We start from the raw sequence: 18,793 nt of genomic DNA on the forward strand, positions 1-18,793 counted from the left end.
TTGCGGTGGCTTCTCTCGTTGTGGAGCACGGGCCCTAGGCGCGCAGGCTTCAGTAGTTGTGGCACGCAGGCTCAGTAGTTGTGGCTCACGGGCTTAGTTACTCCACGGCATGTGGGATCTTCCCGGGCCAGGGCTCGAACCCGTGTCCCCTGCATTGGCAGGAGGATTCTTAACCACTGCGCCACCAGGGAAGCCCCCAGGGTCCTTTTTGATAAAAGATTTCTAGGAAGAAATAAGCAAGCTCTGTTTATGGAACATCAAATCGAAACAAAGAGTATCCTGGGCACTGTCTCAGAACATTCCATAGAAATTAAATTCTGTACCTTCCAGGCTAATGTGATGTAGTCCTCAAGGTGGGTTAGGAAGGCTCACCTGGTGACTTCCCTGATGATAGAGTTATCCTGCATCTGCCTTAGATTTCCAACATTTCTTGTTAGTTTACTTGCTGGAGGGGTAAGGCAAGCCTGGATTAAAAAATAGAGCTGGGAATTAACTGTTGCCCAGGAAGATTAGCTTTCCAGGCACTGATTCTTGAGGAGAGGTTTCTTAATGGTGTTGCCTGGTCACAAGAAGGATTCCTCCGAGGCCCACCCTCAGCCTGGGTTTAATCTGTAGCTTCCCCAAAGCACCTTGTGTTCATAGTGGGGAAGAATGACCCACAGGCTGAATAAATTCAGAGTCCTGAGAGCATTGAGGTTTAGTGGTGAATATCCTACTGTGGGGAATCGGGAAACCAAGTACTGGTCCTGGTTTGGCTGCTGACTGAGAGAGTCACTCACCGTCTCTGAGCGTCGATGTCCTCTAAAGCTAATAGGAGCTAAGATGTATTGAACGAATCCTGTGTCTCAGGAATGATTATTGTCATTTTGTGCACCATTTCATTTAATCCTCAGACTTCTGCTATGGGGTATGACTACAATCGCCTCCATTTTGCAGATGAGGAGATTGAGGCATGTAGAAGTTAATTTGCCCAAGTTCATAAATCAGTAATGACCGCTTGGACTCAAATACTGGTGGGCAGATTGGCCTTCAGTCTCTACCCTTACTCCTAACACTGCACCACCTCCTAAAGTGAAGGGAGAGGACAAGGAGATGACGAGGGTTCTTTTAGCCCTGCTAGTGTGGGGTGGAGGGGGAGAGGGCTCTGTTTCTGGGGTGAGAAGATCCAGCGTTCAGCTTTACCTTGCTACTCCCCACCACTGAGAATCTTTCAGGGAATATGTCTTCACTATTAGGCCACGGGTAGCAGTGCAGGACTTGGTTTAGCTCCTATGCCCCACAAGAATACTTATCAGGGCCATTCTTTTCTGAGCACGTGGGTTAAGCGAGATCTCAGCGGTAGTGGAACCTTGGAGAAATGAAGCATCGGGAATGTTGGCCACAGAGAAAAATGCTGCAGCAAGAAGCTGCAAGCTCCCAGCTCGCTGCCTTGATAAGGGACCACAGTAAATCAGGAGGTGCCATGGAGGCTGGTGCTGGACCTCAGGGGCAGAACCTAGCCAGGGGCTGGGGACCCCCCAAAACAACAGCAGCAACAACAGACCAAGTTCAGGCTGAGAAGGCAGGCTCTGTGGGGAAGGGGGCCGAGAGAATGAGGGAGTAAGGGGAAGGAAGGAACAGACGGCCCCAAAGGGTCTTGGAACAAAGGGGAAAAGGGGATTGTAGTCACATTGGTGTCGGTAGCCCAAGAGAAGAGGAAAGGGTTCCCGTGAGCCCTGAAATGGAAGGAGAGGGAAAGAAGTAAGCAGCTCACAGCTAGCAAGAGGAGGAAGTGGGAGATGCGCTGCTTCCTGTAGAAAGACCGATGACTGAAGACAAAGCTGGGTGGGGACTAGTCCCTGGGCTGCAGGAGCCGCTGCTACACATACACACAGCGGCTGCCGCGCCGTGGGCAGCTCCTACTACTGCGGGGCTGGGCTGGGCTGGGCTGGGCTGGGCGGGCTGCGCCGGAGCTCGCCTGCACACAGCGGCTCGGAGGGAGGAGGAAAGCCACTCGTCTCGGACCAGCCTCGGGAGCCAAGGTAAAGGAAACACTTTTCGTGTTGCTCCTCGCTAAGAGAAAAATGACCCTCGCCTGCGGTTGTAAGGGCAGATTTCGAGGGGGAAGAAAGACACATTGTTCCGGGGATGGGGGGAAATGGTCAGGATGGGTTGTGTTAGCAGGGATTTTGAGAAGGACCAAATTCATGACACCTTGATTTGAAAAAAAATAATCCTCATTAGTGCTTAGCTTCGGTGACTCATCAGGAAAACACGCTAAATGTTAAGAAGCTGTTTGCAGTTCTCTTGGAAGGAAAGCAGAGCCCAGTTGAAATCAATTGGGGCTGTGAAGCTGTGGGCTGATCATCTGAACGTTGCAGTCTTGTTTGAGGAGTGTAAAATGTTAATTGCATTATCTTTCTTACACATTGCACTGGGGTAGCTTCTATCTTGCAGCATAAGGACTGTGATTTGGCTTTTTGTTTGTTTGTTTGGGGGGTTAAATCCTTTTGTACTCAGAATTGGCCAACAAAGGCTGGAATTGCGTATGTGAGGGGCAGTATTTACCATTAAAAAAAAAAGGTGTCTTCCTCCCTCTGCTCTGTGCAGCTGCTTTCAGGATAACCTCAGAAACAGCTATCATTTACCAGTGGGTCTTATCCTAAAGTTGCATTCTTTCTCAAAAGAGTGTGGCGGGTTTAACTTGTCTAGACTCGGATACCAGTGTATATATGGATTTTATGTTTATATAGATTTTATTCATCTATAGGTCAAGGTGCATATTAGCCTCAGTGATGGACAACATGTAAAAGTGTTGCCAGGTTGTTTCCTTACCTGCCTATGCTGTGGATGGACTAAATAGTGAAATCAGAACTTGATTTTTATTCTTTGATTTTCTTGAGCAATGGGTCCTCTTATTAGAGTCTATGGCCATGGCTTGTTCATATTTGTTAATGATACATACAAGTGCAGTAAATAGGTCTAACGGATTAGAAATGAGATTGTGAGATTTCTTTGGCAGGATATGTAGGAGGGTTTAATATCCTAGCATAGCCTGATTTAAAAATTAAGCTGTGTCTCCAACAGAAAATGTGGTTAAGCAATAAGTGATCGTTGATAAAAGGTTTTGTCTTGCATTTTTACAATGAAAGGAGATAATTTTCAAAAGAAAGAACTGATTATAGTGGAGTAAAAATAATAAAAAGGTCATATTTAGACACTCATTCTTAAAGTGTAGGTTTTAAACACTAAGTATGCCATGGAAAGTGTATATGCTTCCTCATTTATCATTATTCTCAATTGTGAAGAGCTCTAGTTTTGTTTTTTTTAATGTCACCTTATGAAATTGATTTCTCTTCTCAAAATTTGTGGGGTAGCAGTGCATTTTCAGAGATAAGAATCTTTAGGTACTAAAGAAAAAAAAGTCAAATTTTCTGAGCATACTTATGAAACTAAACCTGTGTGATGACTAAGAGGCGAAATAGTGCTGGTGTTGAAACCGTGGAGCTCCTCTGACAAATCCATTGAATTTAATCAAACCTGTGGGCAAAACAAGTCACGCCACATATTCCATGGTTCCAGTTCCCGTATGTCTAGGAGACATACGGGAACTGGAACCATATGTAAAGATAATCTTCCCAGAGAGGAGATCTCGGGTGCATCTTGGATCCCGAATGCCCCTAACTGGATCTCTGTGATCAAGCTGCCTGTCAATAAATGAAATGGAAAGTTGGGAGTCCAGGCTGTATGAATGAGGATGGGGCTCACGCTCTGGTACTTACTCAGCTACGGGCTGGATTCACTAGATAATGCCAACACCCTGCTTTGTGTGAGGATGTGTAGACAATCTTCTTTACTCCTCACTGTGTGTTTCACAAAAGAGTCAGAAAATGAAACCTTGGCTCATAGGCACAGGGGAGTCCAGAGGCCCCCTGCTCTCTTTCAGAAAACATCAAACAAGAGATGCCTATTTTCTGCACAGCCCCAAACATTCCCTTAATTATTAAATTCCAGCTTGAAGCACAACATGAATGAGTAACGGCAGATCCGTAACTACGATGGCAGGAGGTTTAAGAAAAAGGTGAAAAAGTTCCTGTCCTGTAAAATGGGACTATTTCCTCTTCTTCTGGCCAAATGGAATATTAAAAGACATACTACTTTTGTCCACAGTGTTCGGAGGCTTTTGAGGGAGTCAACCAACACTGAAATTTTAATTGCGTGCGTGTGTGTTGTTTTTTCTGCCATATGGCCAACGGCAGAGTGGAAACACGACTCCTGGTTGGTCCTGGGCCTCATGGTGGGCTCGTAGTGAATGCATTTGGTTGGCTGACTTTTTTAGCCTACTTCAGAAGGCAGGCTCAACTTTTAAGTATAAAAGCTCTATAGTCAAAGCACAAAGCCTCTTCAGAGACAACTGTGGGTAGCAGAAAACAGCATGGTGGAGTGAAAAGAATGCAGGCTTCGAGAGTCAGGCAGATCTGCCTTTGAATCCTACCACTGGTTCTCACTCCTTCAGCTGGTACGTTGTTATGAACCTTGGTTTCTTCACTGTAAAGAAGGGTTAATAGTACATAATCAGGGTATTTGTTGTTATTGTTTATTTGTCGTGTTTTATTTGGTTTTTGCTTTTGCGTGTGATTTGTGAGTGCCTGCCTGGTACATAGTAGGTACTCAGATGTCATTTTTTCTTCTGCCTCGGGAAAAGTTAGCGTATTCTTGATCTTTGCCACTATCGCAAAGATTCAGGAGACATTTTTTTTTTAACTGTAGTGAAATATATATAACATAAAAGTTCCCATTTTAACTGTTTGTAAGTGTGCCATTCTGTGGCATTAAGTATACTGACATTGTTGTGCAGCTGTCACTACCATCCATCTCCAGAGCTTTTTCATCTTCTCAAACTGAAAACCTGTTCCCATTAAACAGTAACGCCCCATTCCCTCCTCCCCCCAGCCCCTGGCACCACCATTCTACCTTCTGTCTATGACGACTCTAGGTACCTCATGTAAGTGGAATCATACAGTATTTGTCCTTTTGTGACTGGCTTGTTTCACTTACCAAAATGTCTTCAAGGTTCATCCATGTTACGGCATATGTTGGAATTTCCTTCCTCTTTTAGGCTGAATACTATTCCATTGTATGTATATACTATAGTTTTTTATCCATTAATCTGTTGATGGACACTTGGGTCGCTTCCACGTTTTAGCTATTGTGAATAGATCATGGGTGTACAAATATCCCTGCTTTCACTTCTTTTGGGGTACCCAGAAGTGTAATTGCTGTATTATATGGTAACTGTGTTTAATTTTTTGAAGAATGGCCATACTGTTTTCCATAGCCGCTACACCATTTTCTATTCCCACAGCAGTACACGAGGGTCCCAATTTCTCCAAATCCTCACCAACGTTTGTTATTTCCTGGGGTTTTTTGTTTGTTTGTTTTTGACAGTAACTATCCCAGTGGGTGTGAATTGGTATCTCTTTGTGGTTTCAATTTGCATTTCCCTGAGGATTAGTGATGTTGAATATCTTTTCACGTGCCTGTTGGCGATTTGTATGTCTCCTTTAGAGAAATGTCTATTCAAGTCCTTTACCCATTTTTCAATTGGGTTGTTTTCGAGGAGACGTTTTGAAATGGCGGCATCTCTTAACATAGTGTGTCAGAAAGACCATGATTATGATATTTGTATTCAGTCTCTTGCATACACCATATTATCCCTGCCCAAGTGAAATACATCTCTCAAAAGTAACTTTTAAACGCAAGAGGAGAAAGAAAATCTGCGTAGATCCTGATAATTAGTGATATCAAGAACCTGATAGCGAAATTCAAACCCTAATTGTAGACCAGTGATCCTGCTGGTCAGGTGCAGGCCAGGGCCCCAGGAGGGGGCCATCACTTCAGTGTCTTTCTAGTCTCTACTCATTAGCTGCAGGAGAAAAAGTGCCCAATAGGTAGCAAGTTCAGAAAAAGGGAGGAGAAGCTACATGCTAAATTGTTCTCAAACTCTTTATAATGGAGAGGATTAGCCTTGGAAAGGGGCTATAGTAGTTAAACAACAATAGATTCTGAGAGAAGTTTCTACTAATGCAATGTGATTCTAGTCTAAATTTCACTTTTGAAAAGAAGAATCCTGTGTTTCACTTTCCACCACAGACTTCACTCTCCACTCCAAAACCAGTGAGGCAGGGTATGGATGGGGCTGAGGTGATCTGCGCAGAAAGATTAGGGAAGACTCTTGAACGGCAGTGACACCTGAGTTTCATGGTGTAGGTGCAGGTGTTGACCTTGAATGGTTTGAAGAGCTCCTGAAAGACTGTATGTTAATTTTTGGTAATGCACTCTGTGTGTGTACTAGGAGGTTGGATAATGACCTCCAACTTTTTAAAATTTGCAAATCTGTTGATTCTGTGGTTACTGGGAAGACCCGTGACTGGCTTTACTAGACCCAGGTGGGAGAGGGGAATTACAGAGCTGGGTTAAGACTTTGTCCCAGCCTATGACATCATAGAATTGCAGAGCTAAAAATGACCTGGGAACAAACCTAGCCTGTATCAACCCCTCCATGACGGATAATAAAATAGGACCAGAATTTGTTACCTTTCTAGAGCTGCACAGTTGATTAATACCTCACCTCCCAATCCAATTTCCAGTTTACTTCCCTCCACAGTAGGGCAGGTGGATAGAGAAAGTCATTATACTTTGTCACTTTAAAAATTGTTTGGAAGACCATATTCTTTTGTTTAAAAAGAAGAGGGTAATGTTTAAAGCTAATATGCTATGTTTCTGTGTTCAAATTTGTTCAGATGTAAAGATGCCAATGTGGAATTGAGATTCAGATTTTCAGGTAAGAGCGTTAGAGATATATGTGGTTCCTTAAAACCCTTATGTTAAACAAAATCAATTATAGTTAATGGGAATCAATGTTCAGACAATGTTCAGAATCTCTAGAGGACTTCCTTAAACATTAGAAAAGAGGGAGCTCAATTCTCAAACTCTAGAGATAACATGTTTCTTAGAAGTGAAGATATAAGACAGGGTCAGCCCTTTTATCTCTTGTTATACAGTCAAGCTCTGAATGGAAAGACTTAGTAAAGCCAGTCACCTGACCCTTCCTCCCTATTTCTTTGGCCTTCCCTTGTCCCCCTGCCAGTCTGGTTGTCAGGGTCAGACCTTCCCATTATCCTCTGCTCCAGGCATCTGGCAATAGAGCTGAAGGAGAGGGTCTGGAAACTGGAGTGATGGGCTCTACTCCAGATTCCTTGCAACATGAGCAGGGCCATTGCTGTTCTTAGGAAATTCTTTTTTTTTTTTTTTTAATTTCACTTTTTACTATCCCCTCTGCATTTTCAATGAAAACCATTAAACCCAAGCCCCCACTCCCTTTATTCATTACAGGTGACCTCACCTCCTGTTATTTGGAGAAGGTATATATTATGGAATTCCTCAGCCTCATTCTTTACCACCTCACAATTTCTCATGTCTTCATTCATTTTCTTCTCCTCCCTTCCTAGGTCAAATTAGCACAGCTTTTCTTTCAAGCCTGGACTTGGACTCTTATTTCCTTTTACTTTCTAGGGGACTATGTTCTGACAATAATTCTATCTCCTTACACATTTGGCTTCTTCTTTTTATTGGCCCTTGCCTCTTTGCCTGCAAACATGCTTAGTTTACACATATAAATTTAAACAAACCGGTTGCCAACAAAGCTTCCCCTTGACTTTGGTAACCTCTACTAACTTTGTTTTCTTCCTACCTGTAGTGGAGGAAAAATAGCTTTCCCTCCACCTTTCTCAGTGCTGAGAAGCCTGTAACAAAAGACAGATTGATAAGAGAAAAACAAATGGACATTTATTAACTTGTATACCTCATGTGTACATGGGAGATACCAGGGAAAAATGAGGAGCTCTCAGAAGTGGTTTAGAACTCAGACTTAAATACCATCTTGAGCTAAAGACAAAATTAAGGAGGAGTGGAGGAGGGCAGTTATGGGGAGGCGGCCAGGAAAAGTGTGGTAAATAAGAGTAAGATTTGATATACATATTTAAGTTGGTTCCACTCCTTCTTTTCCTGGAACAGAGAGGGAGGCACCCTTACACATCGAGATTTCCTTTATAATGTAAATTTCTCTTACAAAAATGTAACCTCTAGTATGTTTTCATAATTTCTCCAGTGTCTCCTGTTTCCCACGATAATCTGCCTGAAATAATTCTTATGACAAACAGGCATATTTTGGAGTGGCATATTCTGCCACCCTTCATGCCTCTCTGAAGTCTCCCAACATCTCCATTAACTCCAAGTTCTGCTCCCCAAATATGAGTGTTCTCAAGATTTGATTCTTCTGCCACTAAATTTCTCCCTCTTCCTTTATCAAACCCTTTTCTATGATTTCTGTCATTGTCATTGGGGTGGGGGGCAGTTCCAAATCTGATTCTCCATCCTGATCTCTCACCTACTCTAAACTTGCACATCGAGCACCCTGCAGACTTGCCAGAACATCCAACCCACTGAAACTGAGACTCCAAATCAGTGCTTGCCATTGCCTTTCCCCACTCAAAACCAGCTCCTCACCTGATTCCATGACTATTAATGACACCCCGTTCTCTCAGTCCCTCAATTAGGAAAACCCAGTTTCATTATTTTCCTCACCAAACAACCAAGTTGGAGTCAGTTGCTCAGACCTTTGTATTGTCACTGGAAACATATCTTGACACCATCTAATCTTTCCCATGTTGATAGCCAGTGTCTTTGTTCTAGCCCTCCTGACCTCCAGCTGGGCTGATTTGTTGTTTGTGTTCTTCCCTCTCCCTGGAAGAACTTTCCTGCTTCTCCTTCCACACTTCACCCCTGTAGTCTTGCTTCTCTGCGTAGCCAAATTCCATTCATCCTGTGAGGCTCAGTTCAAATGCTGTCTCTTCCATGAAGTCTTCCTTGGTTTCTTCCTTTCCCAATAAAAAGCAATCTTTACTTCCCCTGAAGTCTTTTGTTCTTTCATCACAGCAATTAGTGCATTCTCGTGTGTATAATGGCAATCTGCTTTTTTTTTTTTTCTTTTGCAAGCTCTTTGAGGACAGCAGCCACACCCAGTTTCATCTTTGTCTTCCTTACAGCACACAAATACAGCTTGGGTTTTTGTTTGTTTTTAATTTCAGTTTTATTGAAGTGTAATTGGCAAATAAAATTATAAGATATTTAAAGCGTTCATCATGGTGATTGGATATACATATATACTGTGACAGGATTCCTCCCATCTAGTTAATTAACACATACATCACCTCACATATATTTGTGGGATTTTTGTTTTTGTTTTGTTTGTTTGTTTTTGGTGAGAACATTTGGGTTCACAAATGCAGTTTGTTTATCATTCGTTTAATGAACTTTCTTGAGTCACTTATTTTTTTATGCAGAGTGGACTAGATATTCTAGGAGCTTATAAACTACTGGGAAAATAGACAAATACTGACAGAATTACAATACAGTCAGTCTGTCCACAAGTCTTAACGGAATGTCTGCAATGTGCCATGTGTCCTTTGAGGGGCCAGGGACACTTGGATGAACAAAACAGGCCAGTTCTTTGTTTTCTTGGAAATTACATTCTATTGAGAGAGACCTGGTAAACACATAAACCAATGGTTTACAGATCTAGCTGCACATTAGAAATCACTGAGGGGTACTTTGAAAAAACACCTATGGCCCAGCCTCAACCCAGACTAATTAGATGAGAATCAGCCAGATTGGACCCCACTGACAGAAACAAATTACAATACAAGAAAATATCAAGTAGTGATAAGTGCTGAGGTGGATTAAAATAGAAACAGATTGAATGATAGAGATTGTGTGTATGATGGTGTGGTCATGGGGATTTTACCTTTGTTGGGTAATCCCTGAAGGCCTCTCTGAGATGACATTCACAACTCATGTGACTTCCCTATTAGTAGTGAGGCAGACAGAGCTGCTGTGATTGGCTAGTTCAAGTGTCCTGTGAGGCCATGGCGCAGCCCCGCCTCTCTGAAAAACATGGTCACCAGACTCCAGAAAAAAGGTCTAGTTCTATTAGCAAGAAAGAAGGGGTGAATGGTTATCGGGTGTTCAACAGAGTCTGCCACTATTATTGTTTCCATCCTACACATGAAGATATCAAGGCCCCAAAGGTTAAACTTATCAAGATCATACAACTTTGAGTTGAACAGTGTTTCCATGCATTCTCCTTTCAGAAAAACAAACATACACAAATACACACAAATGAAAAGCTTGCTTTAGTTGATGGTGATGATCTAGGTAGACTAGAGAAAGAGTCCTGGAAGAAAATACAAAATGGCTCCTGTGAGATGAAGCAAAGAATCACCTTCTAAACAAATGATTCCAGAAGAAATTACATCAGGTCCTAGTTAGTGATAAGAATGGCATTTAATTTAGACAACTAGCCCTGCATTTCTGCATTGTAAAATACACATATATATATAATTAAATTGAGTCTTCCTGACTCGTCATTTAAATCAATTTGATCTAAATAAAATCCACCCTGGGCCAAGAAATGAGCAAGAGAGGCCAAGGGTTCTGTATATGATGTCTATCAGACTCAAAGGAAAACACTGTTTTCTCTAGAGAGGTATGCATTTTGTGGATTACAGCACATGTAAGAGAAGCAAGAATGCTCTCTGAAATTTCTGATTATGAGTTATTTTGAAAATAGTTTTCCACTTTCCAACTGCAGAGGCAACATACAGTTCTATTATTGTTGCATTGTCTTCATGGTTCCTATTTTTCATTCTGATATTTCATTTCAGAGGCTAGGTTTGTGAGGCAGCAGGAGTGAAAAAGGGAAATTGCAGTGAAGCTGCCGTCATTACAGTGTTTTTACTGCTTGCCTCTAGGTGTATTTCTGTGCATTCTCATCGTAACAGATTAAGTGTTAATGGTAGGAATACCTTCTCTGTAATAAATGATCGAATGCTTCCTACTCGTATATTTGCATTTTTAAACAGAAAAGTAAAAGTTCATTTCTAAGCTTTGCCAACAGAGCTGTGTTTAAGAAGGGTATTTATCTGATCTGCACAGAACCATATGAGAAAAATTGTGAAAAAATTTACAGAAAAAAAATTAACAGTCCTTTTAGTCTAGTCTTTCTTTGGAGAATTGAATGGATCCTTTGCCATTATTTTTTAAACTTCATGAATGATGGCTGTGTTTAGAGAACATTACTGTATATAGGCATTAAAGTAATTTCGCTAACAGTTTTATTATTTTTTTTCCATTGGGGGAAAAGAAAACTTGATATCAAACAGTCCCCCAATTTTTTTAAAATTAAACTAATAAAAAATTTAAGTTAAAAAAAATGAAATTTTCTAAGCAAAAAAAAAAATTGATTTTTTATTATGTTTTAAAATAATCTGAAAATACTACGGTATACAAAAATAATATTCTAAGGCTTAATACACAGGAGAGCATAGTAGTTAAAGAACATTGGTTTGGAATCAGAATGTCCTGGACAAGTTGCTTAAACTATCTGTGTCTCTGTTTCCTTATCTATAGATTGGGATATAATGACAATACCTACTTCACAAAATTGTCAGGGGAAAATTATATAATGTATGTAAAATGTTTATTTTACATGTCATAGTGCCTGACATATAGTAACTATTCAGAATTGTAGCTATTATTAGTATAATTATTATTGTTACCACAAAGATGGAGTAGAGGATCTTTAGTTCTAGCCATGGGGTTCTCAGCCAGTTTTAGCAGAAATGATTATGGCCCAACATGAACCACAGGTGCTCAGAACTTGAAGTAAGGAATCACCTGAGGAAGCCTGCTTCCTCGGCATAGTCAGACGTCAGTGTTGTGACTTAGTTAAGTGACAGTCTCAGGCTTGCACTATTTGTTCACCAATGCATGTGATTAGGCAAAAATATTTCTGGTTTTCCTTCCCAACTCATGATAGGCTTACAGGTCTCCATCTGCTTTAGTTAGGTGTAGCCCTGTGTCTTGCATTGACCAGTGAAGTGAAAGCAGAAGTGACGTTTGTCACCTCTAGGAGGAAGCTTATAATGACCAGAATGTGAGCGCATTCCTTGGCAATTGACAATGGTGAAAACACAGGGACAGTCGCTGAGCTCTTAAGCCTTTATTCTAAGCCTAGAATAAAGACAACACAGAGATGGTCTCTCCACTGACCTGCAATGGACACATAGTGAGAGTGAAAAATGAGTTTTTCTGTCTTAAAAGATTTGGGGGTTGTTTCCACAGTATAACCTTAGCCTATCCTGACTGATAGGCTCTGGTTATCCCTTCAAGCTCTAGAGAAAAAAATATTATTGGTAACAATACATAAAATATGTAGCAATTTAGAGACAGTCATTTTTAAAAATTTTTTTAATTTAATTTATTTTTTTTATACAGCAGATTCTTATTAGTCATCAATTTTATACACATCAGTGTATACATGTCAATCCCAATCACCCCATTCATCACACCACCACCCCATTCATCACACCACCACCCCATTCATCACACCACCACCCCCACTCCCCTGCCGCTTCCCCCCTTGGTGTCCATACGTTTGGTCTCTACATCTGTGTCTCAATTTCCGCCCTGCAAACTGGTTCATCTGTACCATTTTTCTAGGTTCCACATATATGCGTTAACATACGATATTTGTTTTTCTCTTTCTGACTAACTTCACTCTGTATGACAGTCTCTAGATCCATCCACGTCTCAACAAATGACCCAATATCGTTCCTTTTTATGGCTGAGTAATATTCCATTATATATATGTACCACATCTTCTTTATCCATTCGTCTGTCGATGGGCATTTAGGTTGCTTCCATGACCTGGCTATTGTAAATAGTGCTGCAATGAACATTGGGGTGTATGTGTCTTTTTGAATTATGGTTTTCTCTGGGTATGTGCCCAGTAGTGGGACTGCTGGATCATATGGTAATTCTATTTTTAATTTTTTAAGGAACCTCCATACTGTTCTCCACAGTGGCTGTATCAATTTAGATTCCCACCAACAGTGCAAGAGGGTTCCCTTTACTCCACACCCTCTCCAGCATTTGTTGTTTGTAGATTTTCTGATGATGCCCATTCTAACTGGTGTGAGGTGATACCTCATAGTAGTTTTGATTTGCATTTCTCTAATAATTAGTGATGTTGAGCAGCTTTTCGTGTGCTTCTTGGCCATCTGTAAGTCTTCTTTGGAGAAATGTCTATTTAGGTCTGCCCATTTTTGGATTGGGTTGTTTGTTTTTTTAATGTTGAGCTGCATGAGCTGTTTATATATTTTGGAGGTTCATCCTTTGTCCATTGATTCATTTGTAAATATTTTCTCCCATTCTGAGGGTTGTCTTTTCGTCTTGTTTATGGTTTCCTTTGCTGTGTAAAAGCTTTTAAGTTTCATTAGGTCCCATTTGTTTATTTTTGTTTTTATTTCCATTACTCTAGGAGGTCTAGAGCAGGTCTCTAATCCATTTTGAGTTTATTTTTGTGTATGGTGTTAGGGAGTGTTCTAACTTCATTGTTTTACATGTAGCTGTCCAGTTTTCCCAGCACCACTTATTGAAGAGACTATCTTTTCTCCATTGTATATCCTTGCCACCTTTGTCATAGATTAGTTGACCATAGGTGCATGGGTTTATCTCTGGGCTTTCTATCTTGTTCCATTGATCTATGTTTCTGTTTTTGTGCCAGTACCATATTGTCTTGATTACTGTAGCTTTGTAGTATAGTTTGAAGTCAGGGAGTCTGATTCCTCCAGCTCCATTTTTTCCCTCAAGACTGCTTTGGTTATTCGGGGTCTTTTTTGTCTCCATACAAATTTTAAGATTTTTTGTTCTAGTTCCGTAAAAAATGCCATTGGTAATTTGGTAGGGATTGCATTGACTCTGTAGATTGCTTTGGGTAGCATAGTCATTTTTACAGTATTGATTCTTCCAATCCAAGAATGTGGTATATCTCTCCATCTGTTGGTATCATCTTTAATTTCTTTCATCAATCTATTATAGTTTTCTGCATACAGGTCTTTTGTCTCCCTAGGTAGGTTTATTCCTAGGTATTTTATTCTTTTTGTTGCAATGGTAAATGGGAGTGTTTCCTTAATTTCTCTTTCAGATTTTTCATCATTAGTGTATAGGAATGCAAGAGATTTCTGTGCATTAATTTTGTATCCTGCTACTTTACCAAATTCATGAATTAGCTCTAGTAGTTTTCTGGTGACATCTTTAGGATTCTCTATGTATAGCATTATGTCATCTGCAAACAGTGACAGTTTTACTTATTCTTTTCCAATTTGTATTCCTTTTATTTCTTTTTCTTCTCTGATTGCTGTTGCTAGGACTTCCAAAACTATGTTGAATAATAGTGGTGAGAGTGGGCAACCTTGTCTTGTTCCTGATCTTAGAGGAAATGCTTTCAGTTTTCACCATTGAGGACGATGTTTGCTGTGGGTTTGTCATATATGGCCTTTATTATGTTGAGGTAGGTTCCCTCTATGCCCACTTTCTGGAGAGTTTTTATCATAAACAGTGTTGAATTTTGTCAAAAGCTTTTTCTGCATCTATTGAGATGATCATATGGTTTTTATTCTTCAATTTGTTAATATGGTGTATCACATTGATTGATTTGCGTATATTGAAGAATCCTTGCATCCCTGAGATAAATCCCACTTGATCATGGTGTATGATCCTTTTAATGTGTTGTTGGATTCTGTTTGCTAGTATTTTGTTGGGGATTTTTGCATCTATATTCATCGGTGATATTGGTCTGTAATTTTCTTTTATTGTAGTATCTTTAGTTTTGGTATCAGGGTGATGGTGGCCTCATAGAGTGAGTTTGGGAGTGTTCCTTCCTCTGCAATTTTTTGGAAGCGTTTGAGAAGGCTTGGTGTTAGCTCTTCTCTAAATGTTTGATAGAATTCACCTGTAAAGCCATCTGGTCCTGGACTTTTGTTTGTTGGAAGATTTTTAATCACAGTCTCAATTTCCTTACTTGTGATTGGTCTGTTCATATTTTCTATTCCTTCCTAGTTCAGTCTTGGAAGGTTATACCTTTCTAAGAATTTGTCCATTTCTTTCAGATTGTCCATTTTATTGGCATAGAATTGCTTGTAGTAGTCTCTTAGGATGCTTTGTATTTCTGTGGTGTCTGTTGTAACTTCTCCTTTTTCATTTCTAACTTTATTGATTTGAGTCCTCTCCCTCTTTTTTTGATAAGTCTGGCTAATGGTTTATCAATTTTGTTTATCTTCTCAAAGAACCAGCTTTTAGTTTTATTGATCTTTGCTATTGTTTTCTGTTTCTATTTCATTTATTTCTTCTCTGATCTTTATGATTTCTTTCCTTCTGCTAACTTTGTGTTTTGTTTGTTCTTCTTTCTCTAGTTCCTTTAGGTGTAAGGTTAGATTGTTTATTTGAGATTTTTCTTGTTTCTTGAGGTAGGCTTGTATAGCTATAACCTTCCCTATTAGAACTGCTTTTGCTGCATCCCATAGGTTTTGGATCGTCCTGTTTTCATTGTCATTTGTCTCTAGGTATTTTTTTATTTCTTCAGTGATCTCTTGGTTGTTTAGTAACGTATTGTTTAGCCTCCATGTGTTTGTGTTTTTTACGGTTTTTTCCCTGTAATTGATTTCTAATCTCATAGCGTTGTGGTCAGAAAAGATACTTGATATGATTTAAATTTACTGAGGCTTGATTTGTGACCCAAGATGTGATCTATCCTGGAGAATGTTCCGTGCGCACTTGAGAAAAAAGTGTAATCTGCTGTTTTTGGATGGAATGTCCTATACATATCAATTAAATCTATCTGGTCTATTGTGTCATTTAAAGCTTCTGTTTTCTTATTTAGTTTCATTTTGGATCATCTGTCCATTGGTGTAAGTGAGGTGTTAAAGTCCCCCACTATTATTGTGCTACTGTTGATTTCCTGTTTTATAGATGTTAGCAGTTGCCTTACTTATTGAGGTGGTCCTATGTTGGATGCATATATATTTATAATTGTTATATCTTCTTCTTGGCTTGATGCCTTGATCATTATGTAGTGTCCTTCCTTGTCTCTTGTAACATTCTTTATTTTAAAGTCTATTTTATCTGATATGAGTATTTCTACTCCAGCTTTCTTTTGATTTCCATTTGCATGGAATATCTTTTTCCATCCTCTCACTTTCAGTCTGTATGTGTCCCTAGGTCTGAAGTGGGTCTTTTGTAGACAGCATATACATGGGTCTTGTTTTGTATCCATTCAGGAAGTCTGGTTCTTTTGGTTGGAGCATTTAATCCATTGATGTTTAAGGCAATTATCGATATGTATGTTCCTATGACCATTTTCTTAATTGTTTTGGGTTTGTTTTTGTAGGTCCTTTTCTCCTCTTCTGTTTCCCACTTAGAGAAGTTCCTTTAGCATTTGTTGTAGAGCTGGTTTTGTGGTGCTGAATTCTCTTAGCTTTTGCTTGTCTGTAAAGCTTTTGATTTCTCCATCGAATCTGAATGAGATCCTTGCCAGGTAGAGTAATCTTGGTTGTACATTCTTCGCTTTCATCACTTTAAGTATATCATGCCACTCCCTTCTGGCTTATAGAGTTTCTGCTGAGAAATCAGCTGTTAACCTTATGGGAGTTCCTTGTCATTTTTCCCTTACTGCTTTCAATAATTTTTCTTTGTCTTTAATTTTTGCCAGTTTGATTACTATGTGTCTCAACATGTTTCTCCTTGGGTTTATCCTGTATGGGACTCGCTGTGCTTCCTGGACTTGGGTAGCTACTTCCCATGTTAGGGAAGTTTTCAATTATAATCTCCTCAAATATCTTCTCTGGTCCTTTCTCTCTCTCTTCTCCTTCTGGGACCCCTATAATGCAAATGTTGTTGCATTTAATATTGTCCCAGAGGTCTCTTAGGCTGTCTTCATTTCTTTTCATTCTTTTTTCCTTGTTCTGTTCCACAGCAGTGAATTCCACCATTCTGTCTTCCAGGTTACTTATCCTTTCTTCTGCCTCAGTAATTCTGCTATTGATTCCTTCTAGTGTAGTTTTCATTTCAGTTATTGTACTGTTCATCTCTGTTTGTTTGTTTTTTAATTCTTCTAGGTCTTTGTTAAACATTTCTTGCATCTTCTTGATCTTTGCCTCCATTCTTTTTCCGAGGTCCTGGGTCATCTTCACTATCACTGTTCTGAATTCTTTTTCTGGAAGGTTGCCTATCTCCACTTCATTTAGTTGTTTTTCTGGGGTTTTGTCTTGTTCCTTCATCTGTTACATAGCCCTCTGCCTTTTCATCTTGTCTATCTTTCTGTGAATGTGGTTTTTGTTCCACAGGCTGCAGGATTGTAGTTCTTCTTGCTTCTCCTGTCTGCTCTCAGCCCTGCTAGTGTTGGAGGGTCTCCTGCAGAGGCGGGGTGTGGCTGTGTCTCACCATGAGGACAAGTACACTGGCAGCAGAAGTTCTGGGAAGTACTCCTTGTCATGAGCCCTCCCAGAGTCCTGGAGATAGTCATTTTTAATGAATTGTGTGTGTGTGTGTGTCTGCTTATCATATGTTTTACCATAAGTAAATATCAGGGTACTTCGCATTTTAATTTACATAGATTTATATAAAATTTTTCATTTAAATTTCTTTTAAAATAGGGTTTATTTCCATTTCATACAGAGGAAAATCAATATACCAAAATTACCAACATCTATTTTTTTTGGAGAGAGCCACCCATGATGCCCACATCAGGACTCTGAATTCTAGGCCTGATGTGATCACTGGGTCATGGTCCCTCTCACTAAAAGCTCATACAGAATGGTGCCTTATGACACAAAGGATCTTCTGAGGGAAGATGAAGGACTCAGCCATGCCCATGAACTTTGTCTCCAGTAAGAAAATAGTCTTCCCTAAGTCGTATTACAATGTTCAGTTATAAGCAGTGGTGCTTAGTACATAGAGGGTCTTAAATAATACGTATTGATAAATAGATGGAAGTAGTCCACAGTTCTTTCAAATGTCTGGACTCTTTCATGTTTGCTTTTTAAAAATAAATCTCTTTATTTTAGACCTTAGTTTAAAAACATCTCGGCATTAAGACTTACATTTACCCTAGAATCAAGTTATATTGTTACGATCAGACAGTGTTAAGGAAAAGAAAATGCATTTTTAATTTAAAAAAGAGGACTTACATTTATTATTTTAAAACACTTTACATATGATCGCCCATGTATGCACCGATGTAGGCTATTTTATTTGATAATTATTACTGCTGATTTTATTTCACCTGATAATTTTATTTGGGTCCCTAAAACTACATTATGAACTACCTTAATTATTTAAATTAGAAACAGATTACTTTTCTCCAGTGTACAAACTCAAATTAATTTCATTATTAACCCGAGTTTTAAATTGATTAATCTTGGAGTGTTTAAGGAACCAAGTGGGGTTTTTTCATCCTTAAGGAGATGGGCATATTGATTTGATGACTCTCTTGCTGTCACACCAGTTGTGCTATGAAGAGCAAGACATTTGCAAGAAAACTTTGGATAGATTTTATAAACCAGCAAGAAAGCTGTGTGTCTGGGGCTTCTGGGGGAACAATCTGTGAGTCATTTTAAAAAACAAACACACTCATAATCACGGTGCATGGTGTTACCATGGTAATTAGGCCTGTGGAGTTGGGTTGCTTATGTTCCTGTAAAGGGAAGAGGGGGAGAGAAACTGAGAATTCAGAGCGTTGACTATCAGCTTCAATTTGACTATCACAAGAGAGTGTAGGGTTTCTTGAGAACGTACTGGCACAGTTGTCCTGAGAGGGAATTGAAGAAACTCTGGCATCCTCCCTTTGTTACTGAAT

At 39.7% G+C, this 18,793-nt stretch overlaps 1 protein-coding gene across 3 annotated transcripts in view; it reads left to right on the forward strand.

The window, feature by feature from the left end:
* The first annotated feature begins 1,933 nt into the window (after positions 1-1,933).
* Positions 1,934-18,793, forward strand: part of GNG2 (G protein subunit gamma 2) — a 137,716-nt gene continuing 120,856 nt past the window's right edge. Inside the window, exon 1 of one of the 3 annotated variants that reach the window (XM_022570569.2) lies at positions 1,934-2,021. The gene's annotated coding sequence lies outside the window, so the exon portion shown is untranslated. Of the gene's footprint in view, positions 2,022-4,103; positions 4,499-6,782; positions 6,824-18,793 lie in introns of those variants that run through there. The other 2 variants (XM_022570571.2, XM_022570570.2) reach the window with 2 other exon arrangements.

This window comes from Delphinapterus leucas, chromosome 2 (genome assembly GCF_059928025.1).
Source record: "Delphinapterus leucas isolate spDelLeu-1000000601 "Yukka" chromosome 2, BTC_Dleu_Yukka2, whole genome shotgun sequence".
Classification (NCBI taxonomy): Eukaryota; Metazoa; Chordata; class Mammalia; order Artiodactyla; family Monodontidae; genus Delphinapterus; species Delphinapterus leucas.